The sequence below is a fragment of the Plectropomus leopardus genome, chromosome 17 (genome assembly GCF_026936395.1).
Source record: "Plectropomus leopardus strain MGB_pleo_1.0 chromosome 17, ASM2693639v1, whole genome shotgun sequence".
NCBI classification, from domain to species: Eukaryota; Metazoa; Chordata; class Actinopteri; order Perciformes; family Serranidae; genus Plectropomus; species Plectropomus leopardus.
In genome coordinates this window covers 2442467-2466554 of record NC_142192.1, presented here as the reverse complement: position 1 = coordinate 2466554, position 24088 = coordinate 2442467, and the positions used below count along the sequence as shown (strand labels likewise).

Genomic DNA, 24088 nt, shown 5'->3' with positions numbered 1-24088 from the left:
AATTTTGTACTAAAAAGTAAGCATGGACAGGAGACTGACTACAGCAACCAACACGTGAGCATGTGAGTTTTTAAAGTCCCAGTGAAATGGAAAATAGTTTCTTCCCAGTGAGACAGAATATTTGAGCAGTGTACAGTTACAGGAGGGATTTCAATCCTTCGATTGGACTGCTAAAAAGTGGGCGGGCTTAGAGATAAGCATGATACGGAGCTACAGTGAAATCCGCAGCTTAACGGACTGTTACTTCTACACACACGTCCCTCGACATTCGATCAGGAGGAGGAGAATCACAAGGCGGGTTTCCATTAACCCTAAAATTGTGCATGTTGAAATTGCAAATATAAAATCTGCCAAATGGAAACACGTCCATTTAGAGAAAAAAAAAAAGTATCCCGCATAACATCACTCAATGGAAACACACTGTCATCTCACAATGGTGTTTTATCCACATTTTGAAAAAATTGTTTAAGTTTTGCGTAAATCTGTAGTTGAAGCCTGGCCACTTTTACATGAACAATGTGGCTAGGTAGTCCCCCAAATATACATTTATCGGATGAAGTGTTTTTAAGAGTTTTTAGGGTTCAAAGTTTGCTTGCTTGCTACAGCTAATAGATGCAAATACTAAAATATGGAACTACTGAAAGTAAATGATAGCTATGAGGAACAAAATAACGAAATATATATTTTTTTACCATCAGTTGTTGACACTGTTTCCATGCTTACTGCTATTTCTGCTGCCCTGAAACGTCACATAAACGTCATAACTCGGCAACTCGGTAAATACAGTATTTCAGAGGAACACATTAAGGCAGCATTGGTCCAGTATGGGTGTGATGCATTCAGGTAAAGTAGGTTTTCTAGCATTTGAGCAAATGTGTCCTTTTCTCTGGTTTCTCTGGTTATGTAGCACCAATATCAGAAGAAATTGCGTCTTTGTACTGCACAGACATACTGTTGGTATGTGAAGCCCCTGATTATATATGTGAAATTACTTTAACATGACTGCCATTAAAAAACCTATCCTTAAGTGTTGTCTTCACTATTAGTAATCCTACTTTCATTAGAAATCTGTGGAAGAAAACACATACTGCCTGTTTTTACCGATCACAGTTCCTGCTGTCTCCATGTTATATCTCTGTAGCATATGAAGTAGCCTACAGCGTAGGTACGCTGGCTACATGCTTCACAGCTATGTAACCTCATAACGCACAGCTCTAATGTTCTACGGAGCTAAAATGTCTTCTGTGGTCAGCTGAGGGCCCATCAGGCCTACCATCTCTTAGACTTCTTAACTTATCCACACTCATTAAATTAGATTATTTGACGAAGCAAGAAGTCTGTTTGTCTCTTAGTTGTGCACACATAAGTGATCCAGGAAGGCATTCAAACTAGAGTGTCCATATTTCTCTTTCCCTCTCAGTTGCTCCAGTGTCTTCCAGTAAATGGAGGATAATTTTAGAGCGATAAAGAGCCCAGAGGATATGGAGGGGAGGGAACACACACACACACACGCAGGCACGCACACACACACACACACAATAAGATGGTCCCTCATTCCCTGTTGCACCTGCTGACCCCACAGGATCCACTGAGATCGGCTACTGCTGAGTGTGCGGCTTCTACACACACTCAAACACACACACACACACACACATACAGGAATGCGTACGCACTTTGACTAATAGGCCTAATGCTTCCTGAAGAGGGCCCAGCACTGCATTAGCTACGGATGTGGGATTGATTTAGAAACTGAAAGCCTTCTAGTCTGTGTGTGTGTGTGTGTGTGTGTGTGTGTGTGTGTGTGTGTGTGTGTGTGTGTGTGTGTGTGAATATGTTGTGCACTCACTGGTGTGTGTTTTTCCACTCCTCTAACATTATCTGTTTACTCACAAATGATACACTACACACACACACACACACACACACACACACACATACACATGCACATACACAGAAAGACACATATGAAGGAGGTTTAGCCAATTTCAAAGACTGATATTCAGTATATCTTTAAATCTGAATATTTTTATTTGCAAAAAGGACACACATACAAAGTTTGATCCCAGCATGTGATTCTTTTCAGACTGGAACAGCCTCTAAATGAACATCTAGACACCGTCATCGACATCGACACTAAAACTCTCCCACTAATTTCAGAGTTAGCAGCAGGGCTAATTAAGGCAGTGTGACCCATCACACCAATTAAACAGTAGTGAAACTCTGGAAAACATTAGTCTTTCTAGTGCCGGATTAATTCCTGACATCAGTATTAAAAAGATTAAATGAAAAAATATAATAGACTAATGAAATAAAGGCTGTTTTGATGTGACTGTGGTCCATTTTTGCTGCCGTAGACGACACTGACTAAGGCCTTGCCCAAATATACACAGGTATATTTGAAAACGTAGCTCTTTCTATGTGCTTTGGTTTTGCTTGCACACAACTTGCTTTTGAATAGACCTTTTGTTAACCTCCATCCAGAAGATTTTCAGAAACTCAATTGTCAGTGTTAACACGTAGACAGGAAGATAGGGCTGGTTATCAGTGCTCGACACCTTTAAAAGGGATAGTTCAGATTTTTCAGGTGGGTTATAAGTTATTTATCCATAGACAGGATATTACAGACAGTAAATGTCAGTTGGCACGCCCCGACTTTGGAGAAGCAGGCTGGATTCCAACATGCTGCTGCTGTGTATGGGTCAGCAGCAAAGTGTATTTCAGCCACCTAAAATGTCAGACCAAAAAAATCTATATCACTTTTAGTGAATGCTATATTGATAATATTTTCACTGGTTTATTGTTCCATCCCACAGTGATTTCCAACAGGAAAATGAATCTGTTATTTTACCCTTCAAAGCCAGACTCCAGTGAGAAACAATGATTAAATATCGCTGAGTTGTCTGTTGCTAACTAACTTGATCGAGTATTTTGTTTGTATTATTGTGTGACTTTGGTGTTTAAAAGGATTAGTCTGGATTCACCAAAGTCACACAAAAACACAAACTTTCAAACTAATTGAACCAGCAGCATAGACCAGCAGCTCCCCCATTGCTAAAATCACTGTTTTTCTCCATGGAGTCTGGTGGCTTTGAGTACATTGCTGGCCTCTATGTCAGACTCCAGCCTGCCTTTCCAAACAGGGAGCATGCCGACTGACATCTACTGTAGGTAATGCACTGACTATGGATAATTACCCCTCTTAAAAAAAAGAGTCAACTATCCCTTTAAGGTTAGAAAAAGAGAGAGATGAAATCAAATGTAGGTCAAAAACTTGTTGGGTGCTCGTTGAAAACTAATGGGATAAACAGCAGGGAAATTCAGGCACTCAAAAAATGTAAAAAACAAAGAGAAATTGCATTAAAAACACCTTTAAGGCAATTGACCAAAATCATGCAGTAATGTCAGAACTTCTCCAGTCGAACCAAACCTGCATTTGATCCTTTTTGCACCCGGATCTAGAAAAGATTATTATTTGTATGGGTTTGCTTGCAGCCAATCACTCTTTAATTCAACATGAGATTGTCATACAACCGCAACAGATACCACAAAAACCGTTCCAAAACATTGCTAAACACGCCTGTGACATCTGGTGGCATCATTTTAGCCAACTGAAGACTTCCACACATATGATGGCTATCAGATGACGTTATTTTATAGGTGCACTGAACAGTTCAGATGCTGTTCAGCCATCAGACAGCACTTTGAATGCAGCATGCTGTAAAAGATGGAAAACAGCATCCACTGATTCCTTTCTGTGAAAAATTCACGGGTTTATCTGAAGCTAATGTGACGTATTTAATCAATTTGTAATAATTCCACCATCTCTCTGTACATAATTCCTTCTTTGTGTTTCCGCAGACAGTGTTTACTTGCTGCAGCATCAGAGGGATACTCCTGACACAGATTTGCCTTGAAGGTATGTCTGACCAACATGTCTCATATTAGTTGGCTTAAAGGGAAACTTTGCAGATTTTCAACCAGCTTTGTATCAAAACAGTGTGTATAGTATGTGTAAATGAACTGTGGTAAACTTCCCTCCATCTAACCAGTGCCTAAATATCCCCCTTTCCCCTGACAAAACACCACCAGATAGCGCAAATTGATGCAAAGCACGTCATCCAGCAAAGTTTCACTGGCTGTGATGTTGCTCAAACTACAGTGCGGTAGGGTTGTGCCAGATATACACTATATTACCAAAAGTATTCGCTCACCTGCCTTTACTCATACTATGAACTGAAGTGCCATCCCATTCCTAACCCATAGAGTTCAATATGATGTCGGTCCACCTTTTGCAGCTATTACAGCTTCAACTCTTCTGGGAAGACTGTCCACAAGGTTGAGGAGAGTGTTTATAGGAATTTTTGACCATTCTTCCAAAAGCGCATTGGTGAGGTCACACACTGATGTTGGTCGAGAAGGCCTGGCTCTCAGTCTCCGCTCTAATTCATCCCAAAGGTGTTCTGTCGGGTTCAGGTCAGGACTCTGTGCAGGCCAGTCAAGTTCATCCACACCAGACTCTGTCATCCATGTCTTTATGGACCTTGCTTTGTGCACTGGTGCACAGTCATGTTGAAAGAGGAAGGGGCCCGCTCCAAACTGTTCCCACAAGGTTGGGAGCATGGAATTGTCCAAAATGTTTTGGTATCCTGAAGCATTCAAAGTTCCTTTCACTGGAACTAAGGGGCCAAGCCCAGCTCCTGAAAAACAACCCCACACCATAATTCCTCCTCCACCAAATTTCACAGTCGGCACAATGCAGTCTGAAATGTACCGTTCTCCTGGCAACCTCCAAACCCAGACTCGTCCATCAGATTGCCAGATGGAAAAGCGTGATTCATCACTCCAGAGAACGCGTCTCCACTGCTCTAGAGGCCAGTGGCGGCGTGCTTTACACCATTGCATCCAACGCTTTGCATTGCACTTGGTGATGTGTGGCTTGGCTGCAGCTGCTCGGCCATGGAAACCCATTCCATGAAGCTCTCTGCGTACTGTACTTGGGCTAATCTGAAGGTCACATGAAGTTTGTAGCTCTGTAGCAATTGACTGTGCAGAAAGTCGGCGACCTCTTTGCACTATGCGCTTCAGCATCCGCTGACCCCTCTCCGTCACTTTACGTGGCCTACCACTTCGTGGCTGAGTTGCTGTTGTTCCCAAACGCTTCCATTTTGTTATAATAGAGCTGACAGTTGACTGTGGAATATTTAGGAGCGAGGAAATTTCACGACTGGATTTGTTGCACAGGTGGCATCCTATGACAGTTCCACGCTGGAATTCACTGAGCTCCTGAGAGCGGCCCATTCTTTCACAAATGTCTTGTTTCACAGTCTGCATGCCTGAGTGCTTGATTTTATACACCTGTGGCCAGGCCAAGTGATTAGGACACCTGATTCTGATCATTTGAATGGGTGAGCGAATACTTTTGGTAATATAGTGTATCATCTGACAATATAAAACATCTATCATTTCATATTATGCTATATCCTTATATAACATGGAGGAGCTGGAGAGCAATACTGAATGTGGGGATTCAGGACACCAGCATTTTGTTTTTCCCTCTCTCTCTTACGGCTCTCTACCTCTCACAGACACACACACAAAAACAGGGCCTTTTTTAGAGCTCCAGACCTAGACTTTTTAGTCACATTTTGCGACCACGTAGTACCAGTGCGACTTCTCTGAGTGAAATGTTTGCAGTCTAAGAAATGGAGAGTTAAATTGTTACATGCTCATAGTGGATGAATACTCATGTCTGCTAATGCTAACATCCAACTGTTGACTGGAAGCCTCAAGTCAAGAAAAAATGTGATGCGATATTGCTTGATTAACCAATATAGTGGGAAGGGCCACACATAGTGTATTGTGAAAAGTTAAGGTGAGCGCCGTTTAAAATTCTCCACAAAAGGACCCCATCTGGACAGTCCCGCCTCTTCCTCTCTCTCTCAAACTCAGATAGAATCCTATCAAATGGTAAAACTGATGATTGAATATTAATCAAGATTATGTTACTGTTATGCCTGTTTTTCTCCTATTTTTTTTTTAGAAACACAGTTAATGTCCTGTTTAGATGTAATACCGAGAGTTTGTGAACAGGAAGTGAGCTTATCAATACTGCTGTTGAGTCCCATTTGTCCTATAGAGTAAAATTACATCTCAGGTCGAGTCACGTCATTTATTTCCAGTCACTGGTCAACATACATCAATTGTACATCAAATCAACCCTAAATAAACCTAAATTAAATAAAACTCCGTCAACTCTGTCAGCTGCTGCTGTGACTCAGTCTTCATCATCATCCTCTCACAGCAGCAATGGGAAGCACACGCGAACTCTGAAGCAAGTCCCTTCAGTTAAAAATAGTAATCCAATCTTGAAATCAGAGTTGAAATTGGCAGGATAAGAGCTAGTTAGCTGAATAAACAAGGCTGCATAAAGTTTCATTGTGATGTGTTCAAGGTCGACTCAGTAAAATGAGCCTTAGGCAAAGGTAACTATAAGGTCATCATGATGTGTTCAGATGTAACATCAAGAAAAAGAAAATTTAGTTTTTGGCGAGAAACTTGAATAATACAGTTGTCTGGGTGAAACATTTATTTTCCCAGCAATATAAAAGAAACAGACACTTGTACTTTAATTGCTCTGTTAAAAACTAATTGTTGCCTCGTCCTTCCACTAAATATTAGAAAAGTATAGACGGTGGTATCGATAAATACACGGATCGTTAAGGAGTCTCAATAATGGTTTCAGTATCAATGAAAATTAACAATACCCATCCCCATACATCACCCACCAGCTGCAGCATTTATTGGTTTGGTGCTGCACAGTGCATTCTGGTAGTTGTAGCTTTTCTACCTCTTGAGATGCAATTTTCTCTGTTTTCTCTGGTCATGTAGCACCAATTTCAAAAGTGTTTGCATCCCCCCACTACAGAGACAGCCTAGTTTTTTTAAAAGTCCATCTTTCCAGCAGCGAAATACTGTTTTAAGTGGAACTGTAGATGTTGTCCCCCATCTTTAACATGGCTTACCATTAGTGTGTACCGTACATATGGCATGTGAGTATTACTTCCAGAAAGTGAAAAGAACCTTGTCTTTAATGTGTCCTTTAAACAAGATGTGATATAGTATTGTACATGTTAAAGTGAGCCACCTCCTGCATGTTTCTGTCAGATGCATCCTGGCAAACATTGGCAAACCGAGATCTAACCTTAGCACGAAGCCGTGCGGAGCTAAATGGAGAAACAAAGAGGCCGCGGTGCGCGGGGGAGGAGATCGGTAGAGAACCAGGTGAATGGCAGTCAGAGGATGCTGGTAGAAAGAACGAGAACGACAGCAGAACAGGAACGGGTTAAAGCATCGAGAGCTGAGGAGAGGGTGAGGTGGCCTGGGGGGAGGAGAAGAGAAAGAGCAGAGAAACAGAAAAGCAGACGTGGAGGAGGTGGGGAATTGATGAAGCAGAAAGCTGGGTTATTCCTGCTGTGAATCTATGTGTCTTTGCTGTGTGTGTGTGTGTGTGTGTGTGTGTGTGTGTGTGTGTGTGTGTGTGTGAGTATGAATGGCGGGCTTTGGCAGTAAATGAAACTGTTTATCAGATCGATATGGCCATCATGTCCCAGATGACTGTGGCCTCTACTGAAGAGCAATCATAAATCACAACCAAATATGGAGGACACCGATCTATACCAGCTGTGCGCACGTCGCTCTGTGTGTGCGCGCGGGCACGCCATGCACAAGCACACTCACGCGCCTCAACGTGTTTTTGTGCATTTGTGGTAGCCTGTTTGTGTCTGTATATGCAGGCGTCTCTGTGTGTCTGCGTGAAATCTTTTTCTCCTGAAGCTGAGATTTGAGATGGAGCAGTCAGAAAACAGAAAGATGGACCACACCTTTAGAGCAGTTGGCTTCACGGCGTATAAAATAAGGATGTTGGACGAATAAACACCAGCAGCATATTGCAAGTGTGACATATCCTCCGTCCCTTCTCCACAGGGTTAACAACAGCGCTCTTGTTCTGTGTGTGACGGCCCCCGGTGCTCTCACTCTGAATAATGTAGCCTCCCGATATCAGTGACAAGAGTCTCGAAACCAAAATAGCATCTTGAGCTCCGATAAATATAGAAGGTAATTAAATCGGCAGCAGGAGAGAGACAGAGAAAAGCCAGGGAAAAGGGATGGTCTGTTTTATGTGAGGATAAAACTCCCCTCTGCAGCGAACTACAGGGGACCGACTGGACAGGATCAGTTTGTCGTGTGCTCTCTCCCCCTCACCCCAACATTGATAATATCACTGACAGGTTTCTTGTTTGGTTGTAATAGTCTTTAGTGAATCTACTGTATGTAGAGGTTGATCTGTGTGTGTTTTAGGGCCTGCCAGAGTGCAGTGAGTCAGCAGTATTTCACTGGTTAGTTCTCAGGAGACTCGGCCGTGTGTGAGCGCTTGCTGCCTTCTGCCTCTCGCCACTCTCTCGCCCTTTTCGCTGCCTCTCTGTGTTCCTTTTCCCACCTCGTCTTTTTCCACCTTTTTGTCGAATGTTTTCAGCACAGAGTGAAAATCAGCATGTGGAGTCAGAAGAGTGGGGTGAAAGGTTGCGTGGGGGTTAGATCAGCTTGTCAGAGCAGCCGGCCCCCATCTTGACATGATCTCCTCTGGGAAAGTGTGTGTGTGTGTGTGTTCAGTGTGACATGTTGTGACAGAAACTGACTGACAAGCCCCTTTGCAGCCCAACACCAGCCACTGCAGAGAGACTAATGATGACAGCTCTCAGGCCATACACACTGCTCTCTTTTTCTCCTCACATAAATACATGCACGCACACGCACACACACACACACACACACACACACACACACACACAAACACACTATGTCTTCCCATCTCTCGCTCTCTTTGTCTTGTGTCTCTCCCCTCGGCTACCTCTTCCTCTATCACACGCCCACACAGACAATGGCATCCTGTATATATCGTCTCTCTGGCACAAAGGCACAAACACACATTTACATGCACACTCGGGCACACACACTTGCACACAGACACACACTCAAATTCATGCCTACAGTCATACTAGTCTGCATGACAAATATTTCTCAAATACACACACAAGGTACACACATTTTTTCCCCTTGCATTGTCTGTCTTTCTCTCAGACACACACATACACACACTCTCTCTTTTTCTCACACACACACACACACACACACACACACACACACACACACACACACACACATATGAACGCTGCACTACTCTCTCTGTCTTGGAATTTTACATTTTGATGAAGGAGGAAGCACGTTGTCCAATCAGAGCAGTGGGAGCAGGGAGAGACCATCTCGGCGCAGACAGAAGGGGGGTTCGGAGGCGGTTCGACGGAGCGTTATCAGGGTTGTCCCTACCAGCTCTGCCCCCCGGCGCCCCCTCGTCTGCGTGCGGCTGGTGGTATGCTCTGCCAGGCTGGATAAGAACCCCTCCTCTCTGTCTCCCCCTCTTCTGTCAGTGCTAGGGTGTAGCTACTGATCCTATACTACAGCACAGAGAGGGACATCAGGTGTCACAGCTCTGAAGCCCCGGCTCAGGCTGCATTACCACGGCAACCGGCTCCAGGGGTGCTGCCAGGTGAGTCTGAGGACACACACACATACTCTCACACACAGACACATGCTGTACGTGTGGACAATAAGGTGAGTGTTTTCACATGTGTTGAATTGAAGAGATTTGCAAACACAGGTGTACAGCGGTTGATGTGCTCCAGGATGTGTGTATTGTCACTTTTGCATCATGTGTTTTAACAAAAGTGTAGCAGTAGAGCGTATGAGCTGTCAGTGTGTGTGTATGTGTGTGTGTGTTTGTAGCCATGCCAGAACGTACAGTATATGTGTGTGTACATACGGCGTCCCTCCCAGCGTGATGGTGGGAGACAAAGGGTCCCCTCTTGTCTGGCGCGGCGGCGGCAGCAGCTCACACTGCCGCTGATGGGTGGGAAAGTTCTCTCCGTCAGCAATCATGTCTGATCAGAAAAAGAAAAGAAGTCAAATAGGGTGCCCCCAACCCTGAACCCCCACCCCACCTTCCCACTCCACCCATCGCTGTCGAGCACTCCTGACTCACGGTGATAGGAGGACACGGTCACAGCAGATGATCACCCGGTGGGTGGGGGTGGGGTAGTGGTGGGGGTGGGGGTGCGTTCTGAGGACACGGAGGCTAAGGGAGCTGGGGTGGGGGTGGTCATGACACTACTGTAATGTGTGATAGACATACCATAAAGAATGAGGTTAAAATACACGAGGAGGGGTCATCTGCCATTCACATGACTGCCCTGTGCATGTGTGTGTCAGAGTGTGTGTGTGTGTGTGTGTGTGTGTGTCAGAGTTTGTGTGTGTATGTGTGTGAGAGAGAAAGAGAGAGAGAGAATAGAAAGAATGGGAGCAAGAGCGTAATATGCAGATGTGCCGGCCATTACTGACCGATAAACCCAGACAAAGGGCGGCGGATCATATGTGCAGTCTCGTGTCATACTCTCAGTGTGAGTGAGTGAGTGAGTGAGTGAGTGAGTGAGTGAGTGTGTGTGTGTGTGTGTGTGTGTGTGGGGTGGGTGGGTGGGTGGGTGGGGAGGGAGGAGGAGGGCTCATATGTTGAATGGTCACGTATACGCAGAGCACCTCCATAAGCATGTGTGTACAGTATGTCTGACGGTCATGTGTGAGCCGGTCCTGCGAGGTGGCGGCTGTCTTCAGATGATCACATGTGCGCATTGCGCTGCCGTGCTCCCCTCTGCCTCTCAGTCCCTGACGCCCTTATTCAACCTGTCCCGTCTGACAGCCGCTCGTCATCCCACCCCGACCCTCCACCGTCATGCAGCACCGGTGTTCAGCCTCAGTGTCACGGTGGCTGCAGACAGCTTCAGCCCTGTCCGTGTAACACGAGATTATCAATCCCCTCTTTGTGTCAACTGCTGTCGTAGATGTGCTCTTATCCTTATGTGGCCTTTGTTAAATCCTGCCCATGTGATTGCAGATCTTTGGAGCGGGGGTGCAGTCTCGTGGAGTTTGTAGTATGCAGATTTTGGTACTAGTCAAAGCCTGTTTGGTTTAACAAATGCTCTGTCAGATAGGTCAATGCTTATGCTGCATTCAAAGATGACAATATTCAAAAAGATTTTCTGGACTCAAATATCTGTTATGTAAGAATTCTAGATCATTTTTGTGGCATTTATTCGGTGAGCGCCGTGTGGATGAGACAGGATGGTTAGGTTGGAGATGGGCGGACAGCTGGGCTCGAACTCTGGACATGCAAGTGCACAGGTTGCACATTCACCTGCACTGACACCGGACCATTCATAACCAGGAAAAGCGGAATTTAGAATATGACGGAGGCAGCATCACTTGTTCTGAAACCGAAATGTTTTCTATGACAGGTGTGTGCTGCTGTTCTCCTCTATTGTCTGAGTGTTGCATACATCACAAGAGCAGAGCTATCTATATCCTCAGCCTATGGCGTCTCCCAAACCCAATTAGCAGTGACCAAATGGCATAGTGTGTGTGTGAAAACGTTGGCGACGAGAACAGGCTGTACATTTCTCTCCCAGTGCCCCTTTCTCTCTTTCTCTCTCTCCCTCCTCTGCTATTTGATTCCATTTCTCACCCTTGCCATTTCCTCTCCCTTTTCTCTGTGCTCACACTCATCCCCTCCTCTATATGTGCACTGACAAGCTGTAGGGCGTGCCCCCCCCCCCCTCCCTCTTCGCCACATACATTACAACGAGCCATGCGGCGTACATACATTCACGGCCATGTGGCGTTCACGCATGGCTGCACAATAACTGGCCGTCATATATGTCCTGGTTCACACTGCGGGGCCTCTGCTGAGACAAGACATTGCAGAATTCTTTTTTATCATTTGGAGGTGAGCGCAGTCGCACGGTGGCTGAAATGGTACTTTATTGCGTATATGATGTGTGTAACGCCGAGAACTGATGGCGTAAGCAACAATTACCCTAATTGAACATTCCAGAGCAGCCCTGCAAAATGGCTGCCGAGCCGGCACGCTGTCTGTGATGGCCGACAAGAGTGTGTAGGTCTAAGGTGTGTGCGTGTATAGCTGTCTACGTGTCTGTTTGTCTATGTGTGTGTGTGTGTGTGCCTGTGTGTTTGTGCTAACTCCATGTGAGAGTAATCCTGCTTTTGCCTTTTACTGGCTGCTTTGTGTCAGGGGAAGTCTCCGCTCACCGGAGATCTCTGCTAATCCATAATTACCAACCTCAATATACCTCCACTGTAGGAGCCATTATGTCAAACGCTAACAGCTGATGATTGTGTTTCCCGCAACCTGTAAGAAGATGCAGCTTTGGAAATAAAACTCGGCTCGAGATGGCGACGGCGCTGGGAGTCACCCTTTTTTAGCTCCACGTCCACCATCTTCAGAACGTCAGCATTAAGGTGCTGAATGTGTTTTCCCAAAGAGCTGACCTTGTTGTTTCTTTACAGCTCTCCGCCTCGCCAGCCCAGCACCCAGCCGGCCAGCCAGCCAACCATCTATCCGCCCAGCATCCACCCAGCCAGGCCGGCCCTGCCCTGCCCACCACTGTCAACCTGCAGGAGTCATCAGGGTTAGTGCGCCTTTGGCACGCCTCTGTGCCAAAATCATCCGCAAGCATCAGGCAGGAACTTGTAAATTTATAGATCTGCACTTAAACCAAAGGCCAGACGATGAAATAATAAACTTACATTAGAGAGAGAGAGAGAAGCTGTCCATAAAGCACGGCTACTGCTCCTGATTTATAAGTCAAGAGACACGCAGAGGTCTTATTGGAGCTCAAAAACCAATGTTTCATCCTAATCTTACAGCAGATATCCAGGGATGGCAATATTGTTTGTTTGATTTATGCTCATATATCTTTATGCTTTCACACAAAGAGACTCCTCTTAGGTCCTAACTTCATTTTTTCCCACATCAGGTCTCTTGTGAGTCCGATATAATATCTCAGCAGCTCTCTGAGGTGGGGACCTTCTTAAACACACACACATGCAGCCACACACATTTTTGCACCGAGATAAGCAGCATCCTCTCATTTACATACCCACTATTTCTCCCATTCATATTACACTACACACACACAGAGCGCAGATTATAAGCATCACTGGATTAAGTTAAAGCTGTGCCGTTTTGCTAATAATTCGAATACTGCAAGTGCTAGCATTTTCTGCAGTTCATCAGGGAGACGCTGTAAAAAGACAAAGCTGAACTAAATGACTAGCAGCGCTCAGGCCTTATCTCAGCTGTGTGGGTGTGCGGCTTGTGTGCTCATGTGGGAGAGAGAAAGAGCGCGTGTGAATGCCAGTCTCGGATGTGACAGCTGAGGGTCGGGCTTACACATTAAAATCTCTCGTCGCCGTTTTCTGATGCATTGGCCCAGCAGTGGTGCGGTCACACCATGGAGAGATTAAAGACGGTGGTGAGGGGACGCACTGCTGTATGTTCACACGCCACAGACCGTAATGGGTGTGTCTGTGGATGTGTGCACATAGTTGTGTGTGTGTGTGAGATACCTCTGCAATTTGCTATTGATTGGGGTGAATAATGCCCTCTTTTGCTCTTTCTCTCTCGGTCAGCCCTTCCTCTATAGATATAATGGAGCCATTTGTTCAATGTCTATAAATACAGTCGACTCAGGCTGAAAGCTCAGCTAAAGGCTGGCATCTTTACTGCGAGAAATGCAAAAAATCAAAACAGTAAAAGGCCAAAACTAACTAGCTCTCAGAATGCAGTCGAAGATAGTACAAAATGCTATGTTAACCATTTGAAACCCAAGCAGACTGATTTGTTTTCTTTCAAAAACATGGAGAGAAGGTGATGATCAATTTCAAGAAAACAAGAAAATGACACGAAAAAAACCCCGAAAATTCAACAAAATGTATATCCTACATTTTTTTCCTGTAACTTTTTAAAATATATATATATATATACATATACATAATTTTACTATAAAATAACTATAGTTTTCTGGAAAATTTCCCCAGTTTTAAAAAAAAAATCTTATAAAATCTATGTTCTTGTCACCTTTCAATCATTCCTTGCAATTAGTGGGAAATTTCTTGCCAAGTTGCTCTTCGCTTTTTTCATGTTTTTGAAAGAAATCAAATCAATTTGCTCAGGTTTCAAAGGGTTAAACAGCATGTGAAAAGCATCCAAACGCACAAGAAAACTGATGTCTGTCCATGTTTCATAATGTTAAAATGGCCTCCTGTTGAATTAACGTGTCATGTTCTATACTTAAAATAGTTCTGCGTTATCAATCATCACAAAGCACATTTAAAAATATTTGTTATATTATCTAATAATCATGGTGCAAAGCTACAGCAAGCAGAACGAGCAGAGGCCCACTTAGTGTTATTGGGTCCCATTATAAAGAGCTGCTGGTATTCAGCAATATGCTTACAACAATTTAAACATCAGACCATAAAAGAGATCAAGTAAGAAAGGCCAGGGTAAAGAAATAATCTTGTTTTGTTAACCTATTTAATTGGAAAGATATTGATGTCCACCTCTGAGCAAAGGGAACATGAGGACACCAGTGTGTGTGTGTGTGTGTGTGTGTGTGTGTGTGTGTGTGTGTGTGTGTGTGTGTGTGTTTGTGTGTGTGTGTGTGTGTGTGTGTGTGTGTGTGTGTGTGTGTGTGTGTGTGTGTGTACCTGTGTTTGGCAGAGGGCCTTTTAGACCGGAGCAAAGAGGAAATGGATGCTTGGCAAACGCTCGGCCAGCATCCTTATCGCTGCTGCTCTCGGAGCTGACCACCACAGCTCCTTAATAATGGACCCAAAACACAGAGACGTTTCTATTTATGCACTCGCCAACACCTCTCAGCCTCCCAGTGTGTCGCTGCTACAGATAATATTAATGCACCAAATAATGTCTCCTAATCCAGGAGACCGTTCATTCCTATTAACGCAGTCGTTTATCATCCGATGAAAAGAGATGTGAGCGATGCAGTGCACATAAAAAGCCCAAACTAAAGAAATTAGTCTTGTAAGTTTCTGTCTCTCAGCACGACGCTATATGGAATAAAAGGGAACTGACACAAGTGTGCTGGTTAATAGTGTGGGTCTAAAACACAGTGATGGGGAGGATGTTCTCCACAGCGAAGCTTTTTGCCTCGCTGGCTTCCATCCCGAGTGCAGACAACAGGCGTCGTCATTTTCCAACTCAATTTACAGACGCATTAGGAGATGCTGAGGCGCGCCCAACTCTCTCAAATGCAATCAGCCTGCCTGTGTGTTTTAAGAGGAAATTGAGGGTGCCGTCTTTATCGAAGTCTTTCTGACTTCTCCTCTTTCGCAGACTCCATTTTCTCACTGAAACCGTTTCAAAACATAAACAGCTGCATATGGATTTTTTTTTCCATGACAACCCTTAACTGAATTGTCTCCCTTTCAGGCGATGTGAAAGAAAGACAAAGAGGATGTTTGTGAGGACTGTAGACTCACCTCGTAAAGATTTAGATAGATTCAGATTTCCTGAGGTAAGTTGAAAATATGTCTGGCTACAAACTGCAAACTAAAATCTGTCCTTCTGTGCCTGCCTGCTTTATGGCCCTCTGCTATAATACAAATTGAACGTGTCTGTCTTGAAATGTTTTAATCAATTGAATTTAAAGCCCCAAATCTCATATTTTCAACACACAATGCATTTTTTAATGAAGTTTTTTATGGCACCTAAATTTACAGATCATATTTACTGATGATGTAATTTGAAATGAATTAATGGCATAATTTGACATAGATTAAAATAATATGAAATATTGCCAACTCCACTAGTTGGGCATTTTTACCAACGTTAATAGAGAGCACTTATCTCTGATTTTTTAAATGAAAGTTGAGTTCAATACAGGCTTTTTGCATTTAACCCTTGAAAGCTGACCAAACTGGCTTGATTTTTTTTTCAAAAAAAGGGGAAAAGGGCACTGAGCAACAACAAAAGAAAGGAATTAGAAAGAAATGAGTAAAAAATACAAAAAAAATCTACCTTACAATTTGTAAAACAAAACAAGATTTGGAAAAAGTACTTCATAAATGTAATTGTATTGTCTGTAACATCAAATCATCATCATTTTAAATATGTAATCGTGATAGTTATAACAATTATTTTTCCCCTGACTTTTTTAAAAGATAATTTTCTAAATCTCCTTTTTTTTGCAATTTGATGAGAATTTCCAAGTTTCTCATTGCCTTTTTTTTCCCATGTTTTCAAAAGAAATTGCACCAATGTGCTGCGGTTTCAAAAGGTTTAAATACTTGTGAAAAGCGTCAGAGAGCAGCACAAAAAAAAGTGATGTGGCTCCAGGTTAAACAAGATTGATGCAATACTTTCTTTTTACATTTGATATTTTGTGATCAGTCAGAAAAAAAGCCAATTTGGACAGCTGCTCGTTCGATATTTTAGATGCTAAATTGATCTTGAATTCAGTTCGAGGTAGTATTAAAAAGCTCTTTAAATTTGGCTTTGTGAAACCTGCTGATACCCCGAGCGTGCGCCTCTCTCCTCTCTCCCCCTCCTATAATTGATTTCACACCTTTGAGCCTCACAATAGTTTTCCTGAGTGCACTTAGGGGAGAGATTCAGGACAAAGTCAGCCTGAGAGCTCCATCCATGTAGACCTCCTCATACACACACACACACACACACACACCAGCTGCCCACAAGCCGCCTCTGTTCATGTTCTGTCTGACCCTCAGCTAAACATATGACTAATTGAGAGCTTGGGTAAAAACTGAGGAGAGGGAAGCAAGGCGCGAGACAAAGGATGGGGGCTGGGAAGGCAGAACTGAGAAGAGGAGCTGGTTAAAAAAAACAAGTCAGGGAGATGAAGGAGTTATTAAGAAAGAAAGACGCGTTTGAAAAGATGGCATTTGCTATTATACTCATATCTTTAGCTGTCTTTCACTTCCTTCATTCCCTCAAAAATGTCACGGATCATTCATCCTCTGTTTCACCCTTCATTTCTCTCTGTATCACTCCATTTCTTGTACCAGCTGTTCACTCATCTGTTTCACTTTTGATCTCCTTTCAGATTTCTCCCTCACATTCCTTCTTTACCTGCTTAACATTTTCCTCTTCCTTCCTCATCTCCTTCTTCATTTTATTCAATATGTGCTTTATTTTCAGTCACTAAGTGAAGCCAGGACGACCGCAGATTGATCTCTCTCACACACACAAACACACACACACACACACACACACACAAACACAAACGCACGCCTCAGATATTGATTATTCCCACGCTGCGGACACAGAGACACACAAAACATTATTCATATGTGGCGTTAAGTTGCTGCATGGCTTCGGCGAGTCGCTTTTCTGCCGAGCAGCGGCGTGGATCTATAATGTTCAGGTGGAGGAGGGCTCGCCAAGCATGTGGACGTTATCTTGAAATGAGGGGCTGGCTGCCATAGCAACCATATGATGAGGCAGGCAGGGCTATTTAAAGGAATTCAGCTGCTGCTCGCATTCCCGTCAGCTTCACACCGGTCCAGGGAAAGACAAAGACGTAGATGTGAATGCGGGAGAATATAGATCTTAGTTCCACCCCTACAGCTTGATGTGTGCTATTAAGGCTGGGTAACAAAAAGGAACAAATCCCTCAATTACACACTCAATAAAGGCTCCATTATATTACTCAAATGAACTACGCTCATACGTTTTATCTTGTATGCTGCGTTAAGAATCTCAACATTTATGTCATTTGACTCCTTATTTTGAATCTCCTACCCCTTAAATTCATGTCAGTATTTATTCCACCAGTCCGTAGAACGTATTTTTGTGCCTGTTAAATAAATGCAGCATTTCCACCTAACACAGCAGAACATGTGAAAGCACCGTCTTGTCATCCTGGTGAGAACAAGCTGCACACATTTCAAATCCATTCACAGAAAATGAACATGCATCCACACACTTTCCTGCCTAAACAGATGCACATCAGCAAAATATTCCCCTTCATTATAATATATATCAATATAAGCAAATATGAACAGTTTAGCCAGTGCTTGCTTGCAGATTTTATTTTATTTTTTACGTTAATGTGCATATGCTTGAATTATTCGCAGAAGGGGCCACTGTAATGTCAAATTATTCATAATTTAAAAAAAGCATACTTTTCCTCCAGAGAGCTATTTCTCAGCGGACAGCAACGCATGGGGAGGCAAGTGTGAGAGGAAGAACAACTGCTGTGCAACCACAGTGCCTTGCATGCCAAACAGAGCGAGGCAGAGCAAACAAAGGAAAGCGCAGTTTCTCACACACCGCCTGTATACACATATTTCTCTGTCAGATGTACACCTGGAGGAAACTGACACCTATTACCCCTCACCTGCTGAGGGAATTGCTGTATTTTAACCTAACCCTGTAGGGGTGGGAATTACCTGAGCCCCCACGATATGATACTGTCACAATACTCAGATCACCATACAGCATATACTGCCATACATTGCAAATTATTCCTTTTTTTCAGCTGCAAATTGTGTCACATCATATGTAGAGATGAAGGATATTGATTTTTTTGCAGTTATCTGATATACAGATGTATAACTCATTTGGTTGATAACTGATACCAATATCTTGGATTTTTTAGAACACATTTGGCTGATACCGACATTGACATTTCCACTTTTTCCCACCTAATTTTAGTGATCATCAAGTGTCTTCTGTTACTTCTGTCAAATTATGAATATTCTTATTATGATGGCCCATCAGCAGGTGGAGACATGAAATACAATGCTTTTTGTGTAATATTTATTCAATGTGCAAATTAAGAAAAATACTTCAACTTAGGGTTGATGTTTTGTACATGTAACTATGTCAATAAAAAGAAGTATCGGTTTGTGACGCTGGCAGAAATAAGCATGTTGGCCAATTTCAAAATTTCATTTTAAAGCCAATATCTGCCGATACAGATGATGTGCTGATATTATCGTGCATCCCGAGTATCCAGTGGAGTGAAGTAGCGATTGATTTTATTACTAATAATTTCAAAGAAAAACAATACTTTCTTTTCGTGTATCACTACAGTATTGCTATGGAAAATATTGTGATACTATGTCATATCAATTTTTCTTTTTCTCCCGCCCCTACTAACTCTCCCTCCAATGATCAGCAGTTTCTGCTCTTTTCACCTAAACGAAGCAGTTTGAAACACAGTGTTGAGGTTATAGTAGTGAGCTTTTCCTCAGTCAACACATTAAGATTTACATCAAACATTGACCTGATGTTTTTTATAGATATTGTTACAAGATGTTTTGTGTGGTAAGACTAGACTTTTGGACACAAAGAGTGGCAGTCAGGGTCTGTTTCCAGAAAATAAATCAGCTATTCACTATTTTGATAATCAATTCATCCTTTAAGTCTTCCTTTTTTTTTTTAAGAAAAAATGCCAAACATAACTTAGTTCTGCTTCTCAAATTTAAAGCCATTCTTTATCTTTTGTGATATTTTCTGCATTTTCTGACATTGTGTTTGCTAAATATGTAATTCTGAAAATTGTCAAAAGTACATGTATTGATAATGCCGTTAGTTGCCGACAGTTAAAGATTTCTAGCAGTGGCAGAACAAGACAATGAAGTAAACAAAACATAATGTGTTGTAGTGCGAGGCACAAAACAAAGCCGTCAACTGCCCATAAAAGTAGATCAAATCCATTAAAAATAAAAATATAAACTAATAATATAATAAATAAGATGAGGAATAAACTAATAAAAGATACAAAGACGCGAGTTAGAACTGAATGTTAAAATAAAATATAACAATAAAACTAAAAGTAGAACATTAAAAGAGGATAATACATATGAATTACAATGAATAAAAAAACTACAAAAAAAGTAAAATAAGATAAATAGTCAATTATAACACACAAGTAAAACCAACAAATTAAGATAAAATAATAAACCAATAAAAGTAAAGTGTACATATGCAAGTAAATATGTGTGTATATATATATATATATATATATATATATATATATATATATATAGAGAGAGAGAGAGAGAGAGAGATGGATAGATAAATAAAAAGAGGAGTATAGATGTAATGCTGGTTTAAACCGTACTTATATAACTTTGTGTAAACAACACTAAAAACAGGCAATATTATGATTGTATCCAATATTCCTCTATCCAATACTAAAAAAAATTTAAATAAAAAAATAAAAGTTCAAATAGTCAAACCTGAACTCTTACATTTTGTACATTTTATAGAAACAAGCATCAGATAAGTGGCTGAAATCCAAAGTGTGAGTGATTTGTAGGATCCATCCTCATCTCTGGTCTCACAGGGTTGATGGGTGACTCTTCCTCTCCTGTGAACAAACGCTCCTGATCTTGACGTCCTGTCTTTTTCATGCTGATATTCTACAACATTTTAATTTGAAGTGCACAATTATTAGTGAAAACTGCCAGTGTTGTGTTATCACTGGGTTGAGCCCAGCGTGCTGTTCTAGCGCCTGTGAGAGCAGTCAGGAAGATTTAAAGTGCTTCATAGAAACAAAATGATGAGTGACCTCTCTGCTAACACTCCCTGTGCTCCTCACTCTGCTCTTTATCTCATTCTAATCCCAACTCATTTCATATGCTAAGTAAAAGCTTATATCCCTCTCCACTGTACGTACACACACAGCTAACCCTCGTTGCTGTGCTGTGATTATAAAATTTGCATAGGGGATGTTGTTGGAGCTGTGGAGTGCAGAGCTGAAGCAGGGGGTTGTGGGTGGTCTAATGCCTGTCAGGTGTGGAGAGGTGGGGCAGAGACTCCCAGAATCCCTCATGTCTGGATTTATGATGAGAACTCAACAAGAGGAAACCAGAGAAAGTTCCCTCATGTCTTTTGGAAGTGTCTCTCTCTCCTCACCTCCTATGGCTGCCTCCCAGTCTAATTTGCATGTTCTCTGTTGTCACAGATGTAGCGAAGATTAGGAGAGAGAGGACGAGGAGAGCTGACTGTGCGCCCCCGGGGGAGGACGCAATGAGATGGAACCATTTCTCTGCTTTCCAGAGGAGAAGAACTTCCACCATCAGAGCGCCATCTGCTGGCCCGGTGGGGCGGGACAGCTGGTGTTGTGAATCAGGCCGCCGCAATCCAGGGACCGGCTACTTCCCAACACCAGGGTCTCACCCTCACCCCTCACATCTCCCCTGGCTTTCTCCTCACCTGAACGATTCAATCTGCATATATGACTTTTTTTTTTTGCTTTCTGCTCTCTTTTGCCCCATGTATGTGTGATTAATGACTTGTAATATGAGTACTTGTTTGTCCAAATCTGTGTGAAGCATATTTCATCTGCATTTTTTCCTCTCAAATTATGATCAGAGAGCAGAGAGAGTACGGAACATAACTCAAATAAAATTTCACACTCCATGTAACACATACAACAAGGATGATGAGTTTATTTACATTAAAACTGTCCCAATTAAAGGAATGAAATATACATTTCATAAGTATGCCTGTGGCTTTACCCAATTTATGGCTTTGAAAAGGAGAGCACATAAAAGTTAACCCTCTTACAGCTGAGCAAATTGGCTTGATTTCTTTCAAAAACATGGAAAGAAGTTTTAAGAAAATTTCCTGTAATTTAGCAAAATAAAGAAAGACAAGAAAAAAATGCAACAAAAAAATCATTAATAATTATAAAAACAATCAAATATTGTGTTCTGGCCATTTTTCAGATTTTAAATGGTTAATGTCTGCCTTTGTTTGTAAATGTTGTTATGTTTCATGTGTTGAAATTTATTTCAAAATGACTGCGTTTATTTACCCATCAAAGATGGTGTTTGTCAGTCACTCCTAAATAAATGATGACAAATGTGATAAAGTGACAAAGGGATCCCACAGGGCTCCGTTGGGGGGCTTTTGTTTCTTTGATTTTTTGGGTCTCTGTTAATAGCATGGTAAAGTTATTCAAATGGTCCAGAAAACAGATAACTTATGTTAATTTCCAATATTTACTTAGAAGTAAAAAAAAAGAAAGAAAAGAAAATTGGAAGGTCAGCAGTTGAATCCCCGGCTCCTCCAGGCAACATGTCAGAGTATTCTTGGGCAAGATACTGAACCCCAAATTGCTCCTGATGCTGCACTGTTGGAGTGTGAGTGCGTGTGAATGTGTGAATGGTTACTGAATAGCAGGTGGCACCATGTATGACGGCCTCGGCCACCAGTGTGTGAACCAGAATCAGACTTTATTGTCCTTATAAACATATCAACTGTAAATTAACTCTGTCTAAACAAGTGCAGTCCATTTACCATCCATTTAATAACAATATGCCCATTACCAGACATGTATGGCTTTAGGGAATATATATATCCACCTGCTCAATGAACAGTGCTCTCAGCATTCAAATTTCAGTACAAACTGATGAATTTTCAGATGTGATTGCATAATTCTACGCTGTAATTCTGACTGAAAAATATAATATGCAGGTCCACATTGACACCTAGCCTACATCCTATGAGGGACATATGAGACATACGTTAAAAATTCAAAACGTCATTCCCTCGTGTGAATGCTCCCCCTCCTTCCTTCTTTATCTTGTATTTCTCCTGTCCCCATGTTACTGAATTTAATGTCTAAAGGTGCTACAGTCCTGCAAAGATGATCATATCAGCTGCTCAGAGCATCCCTAATGAATTCTGAAAAAATGTGACTTTATATTGAAATGCTGGAGCAGACAGTATATTGTTCTGTGTAGTTATTGGGTCTTTCCTCTGAAGGCTGCAGTTGTACAGGCATTTGCTTATATAAGCTCAGTCTCTGAACACAATGCATTCACAATATGTCTATTATTTCATTATTTTAACGAAAGGCAATGCTTCACCAGAAAAATTATCTGAATGTAGGCTTTTCATATAGGCTGCTATACTGCATAGGCTATTTTAGCCCTCTTCATCAACAGCTGGGTGCTCAGTGTGGCAATGATAGCACATCTATCAATCAGACTTTATTGGTGTAGCACTTTTTTACAAGCAAAACTGTAACACAAAGTGCCTCGTACAGTAAAACCAGAGGTCCCCCCACATACATGCACACACACAACACACAAGTATACAAGCACATGGATAAAAAAAAGCAAGACTTTGCAATTAATTAAAGCAGAATTAGTCACTGAAACCAGAAACTGTGGAAACTCTACCATAAGTGAGAAAACACCAGAGGCAGCATAAAACTTATAGATGAAAAAGAAAAAACTTAAGGATAAAATATATTATCAATTTGTCTAGCGGACTCCCAGCAGCACTCTTATAACAACTGCATTTTCTGTGCATCAGTGTTCCTACACAAAGCTCTGAATAACAGTCTGCCTCCCCCCAGTGTGTGCTATGGTGAGTGTCAGATTCAAGTTGACATGTACATTTAGGATTTTTCTTTTTAATAAATGTATTTCATAACATAACCATCCTATGATAAATGTATGAATGAATGAATTTAATACGCAATATAAATACAATACAGTATAAATAATGATATAAACAAAAACAACTAACATCACTTTTTTTAAAGAAAGGGTGCAATACTTTTAACCATATACTTACTAATGGCGAGTTCAGTGTTGAGTTTTAGCCTAATGGAATGCCAAAGATAAAAATGATCATGCTTAACTGTCCCACTTTACCAGTGTTCACCTGTAGTTTTTTTTAATTGAAATATCTATAGTATAACTACCTACCAAAGAAGAGCAAAGTGGCTTTGTTTATTTCAAAAACATGGTAAGAAATTACAACAGAAATTGCAAGAAATTAATGTTTAAAAAGTGCAAGAAATTTACCTTAAAAAAGGAAGTAGAAAACAAACAAGAAAATAATTTGAAGTGCATTAAATAAATATAATTTTGATTATATTATTATGAATTATTGTAATACAGTTTTCTGGACATTTCCCCTAGCTTTTTATATATAATATTACATTTTAATTTTTAAAAAAAATATAATTCTCTACATTTCTTTTTAAGTTTTTCATTGCCTTCCCCCCCGGATTTTCTGAAGAAATCAAAGCAAATTTCCCAAAATATCCAAGGGTTTAAGTACCTGTGAAAGGCATCTCAATGCAGAACAAGAAAAGTGATGTCAATC

General features: G+C 41.7%; 1 long non-coding RNA gene across 4 annotated transcripts in view; it reads left to right on the top strand.

The window, feature by feature from the left end:
• The window catches only part of LOC148186572 (uncharacterized), a 37326-nt gene extending 16977 nt beyond the window's left edge, over nucleotides 1-20349 (top strand). For 2 of the 4 annotated variants that reach the window (XR_015779392.1, XR_015779394.1), the window contains exons 3-8: nucleotides 3859-3916; nucleotides 9486-9604; nucleotides 12472-12593; nucleotides 12942-12983; nucleotides 15419-15503; nucleotides 18144-20349. This is a non-coding gene — a long non-coding RNA (uncharacterized LOC148186572). The remainder of the gene's footprint in view (nucleotides 1-3858; nucleotides 3917-9485; nucleotides 9605-12471; nucleotides 12594-12941; nucleotides 12984-15418; nucleotides 15504-18143) is intronic. The other 2 variants (XR_015779395.1, XR_015779393.1) reach the window with 2 other exon arrangements.
• Nucleotides 20350-24088: the final 3739 nt, after the last annotated feature.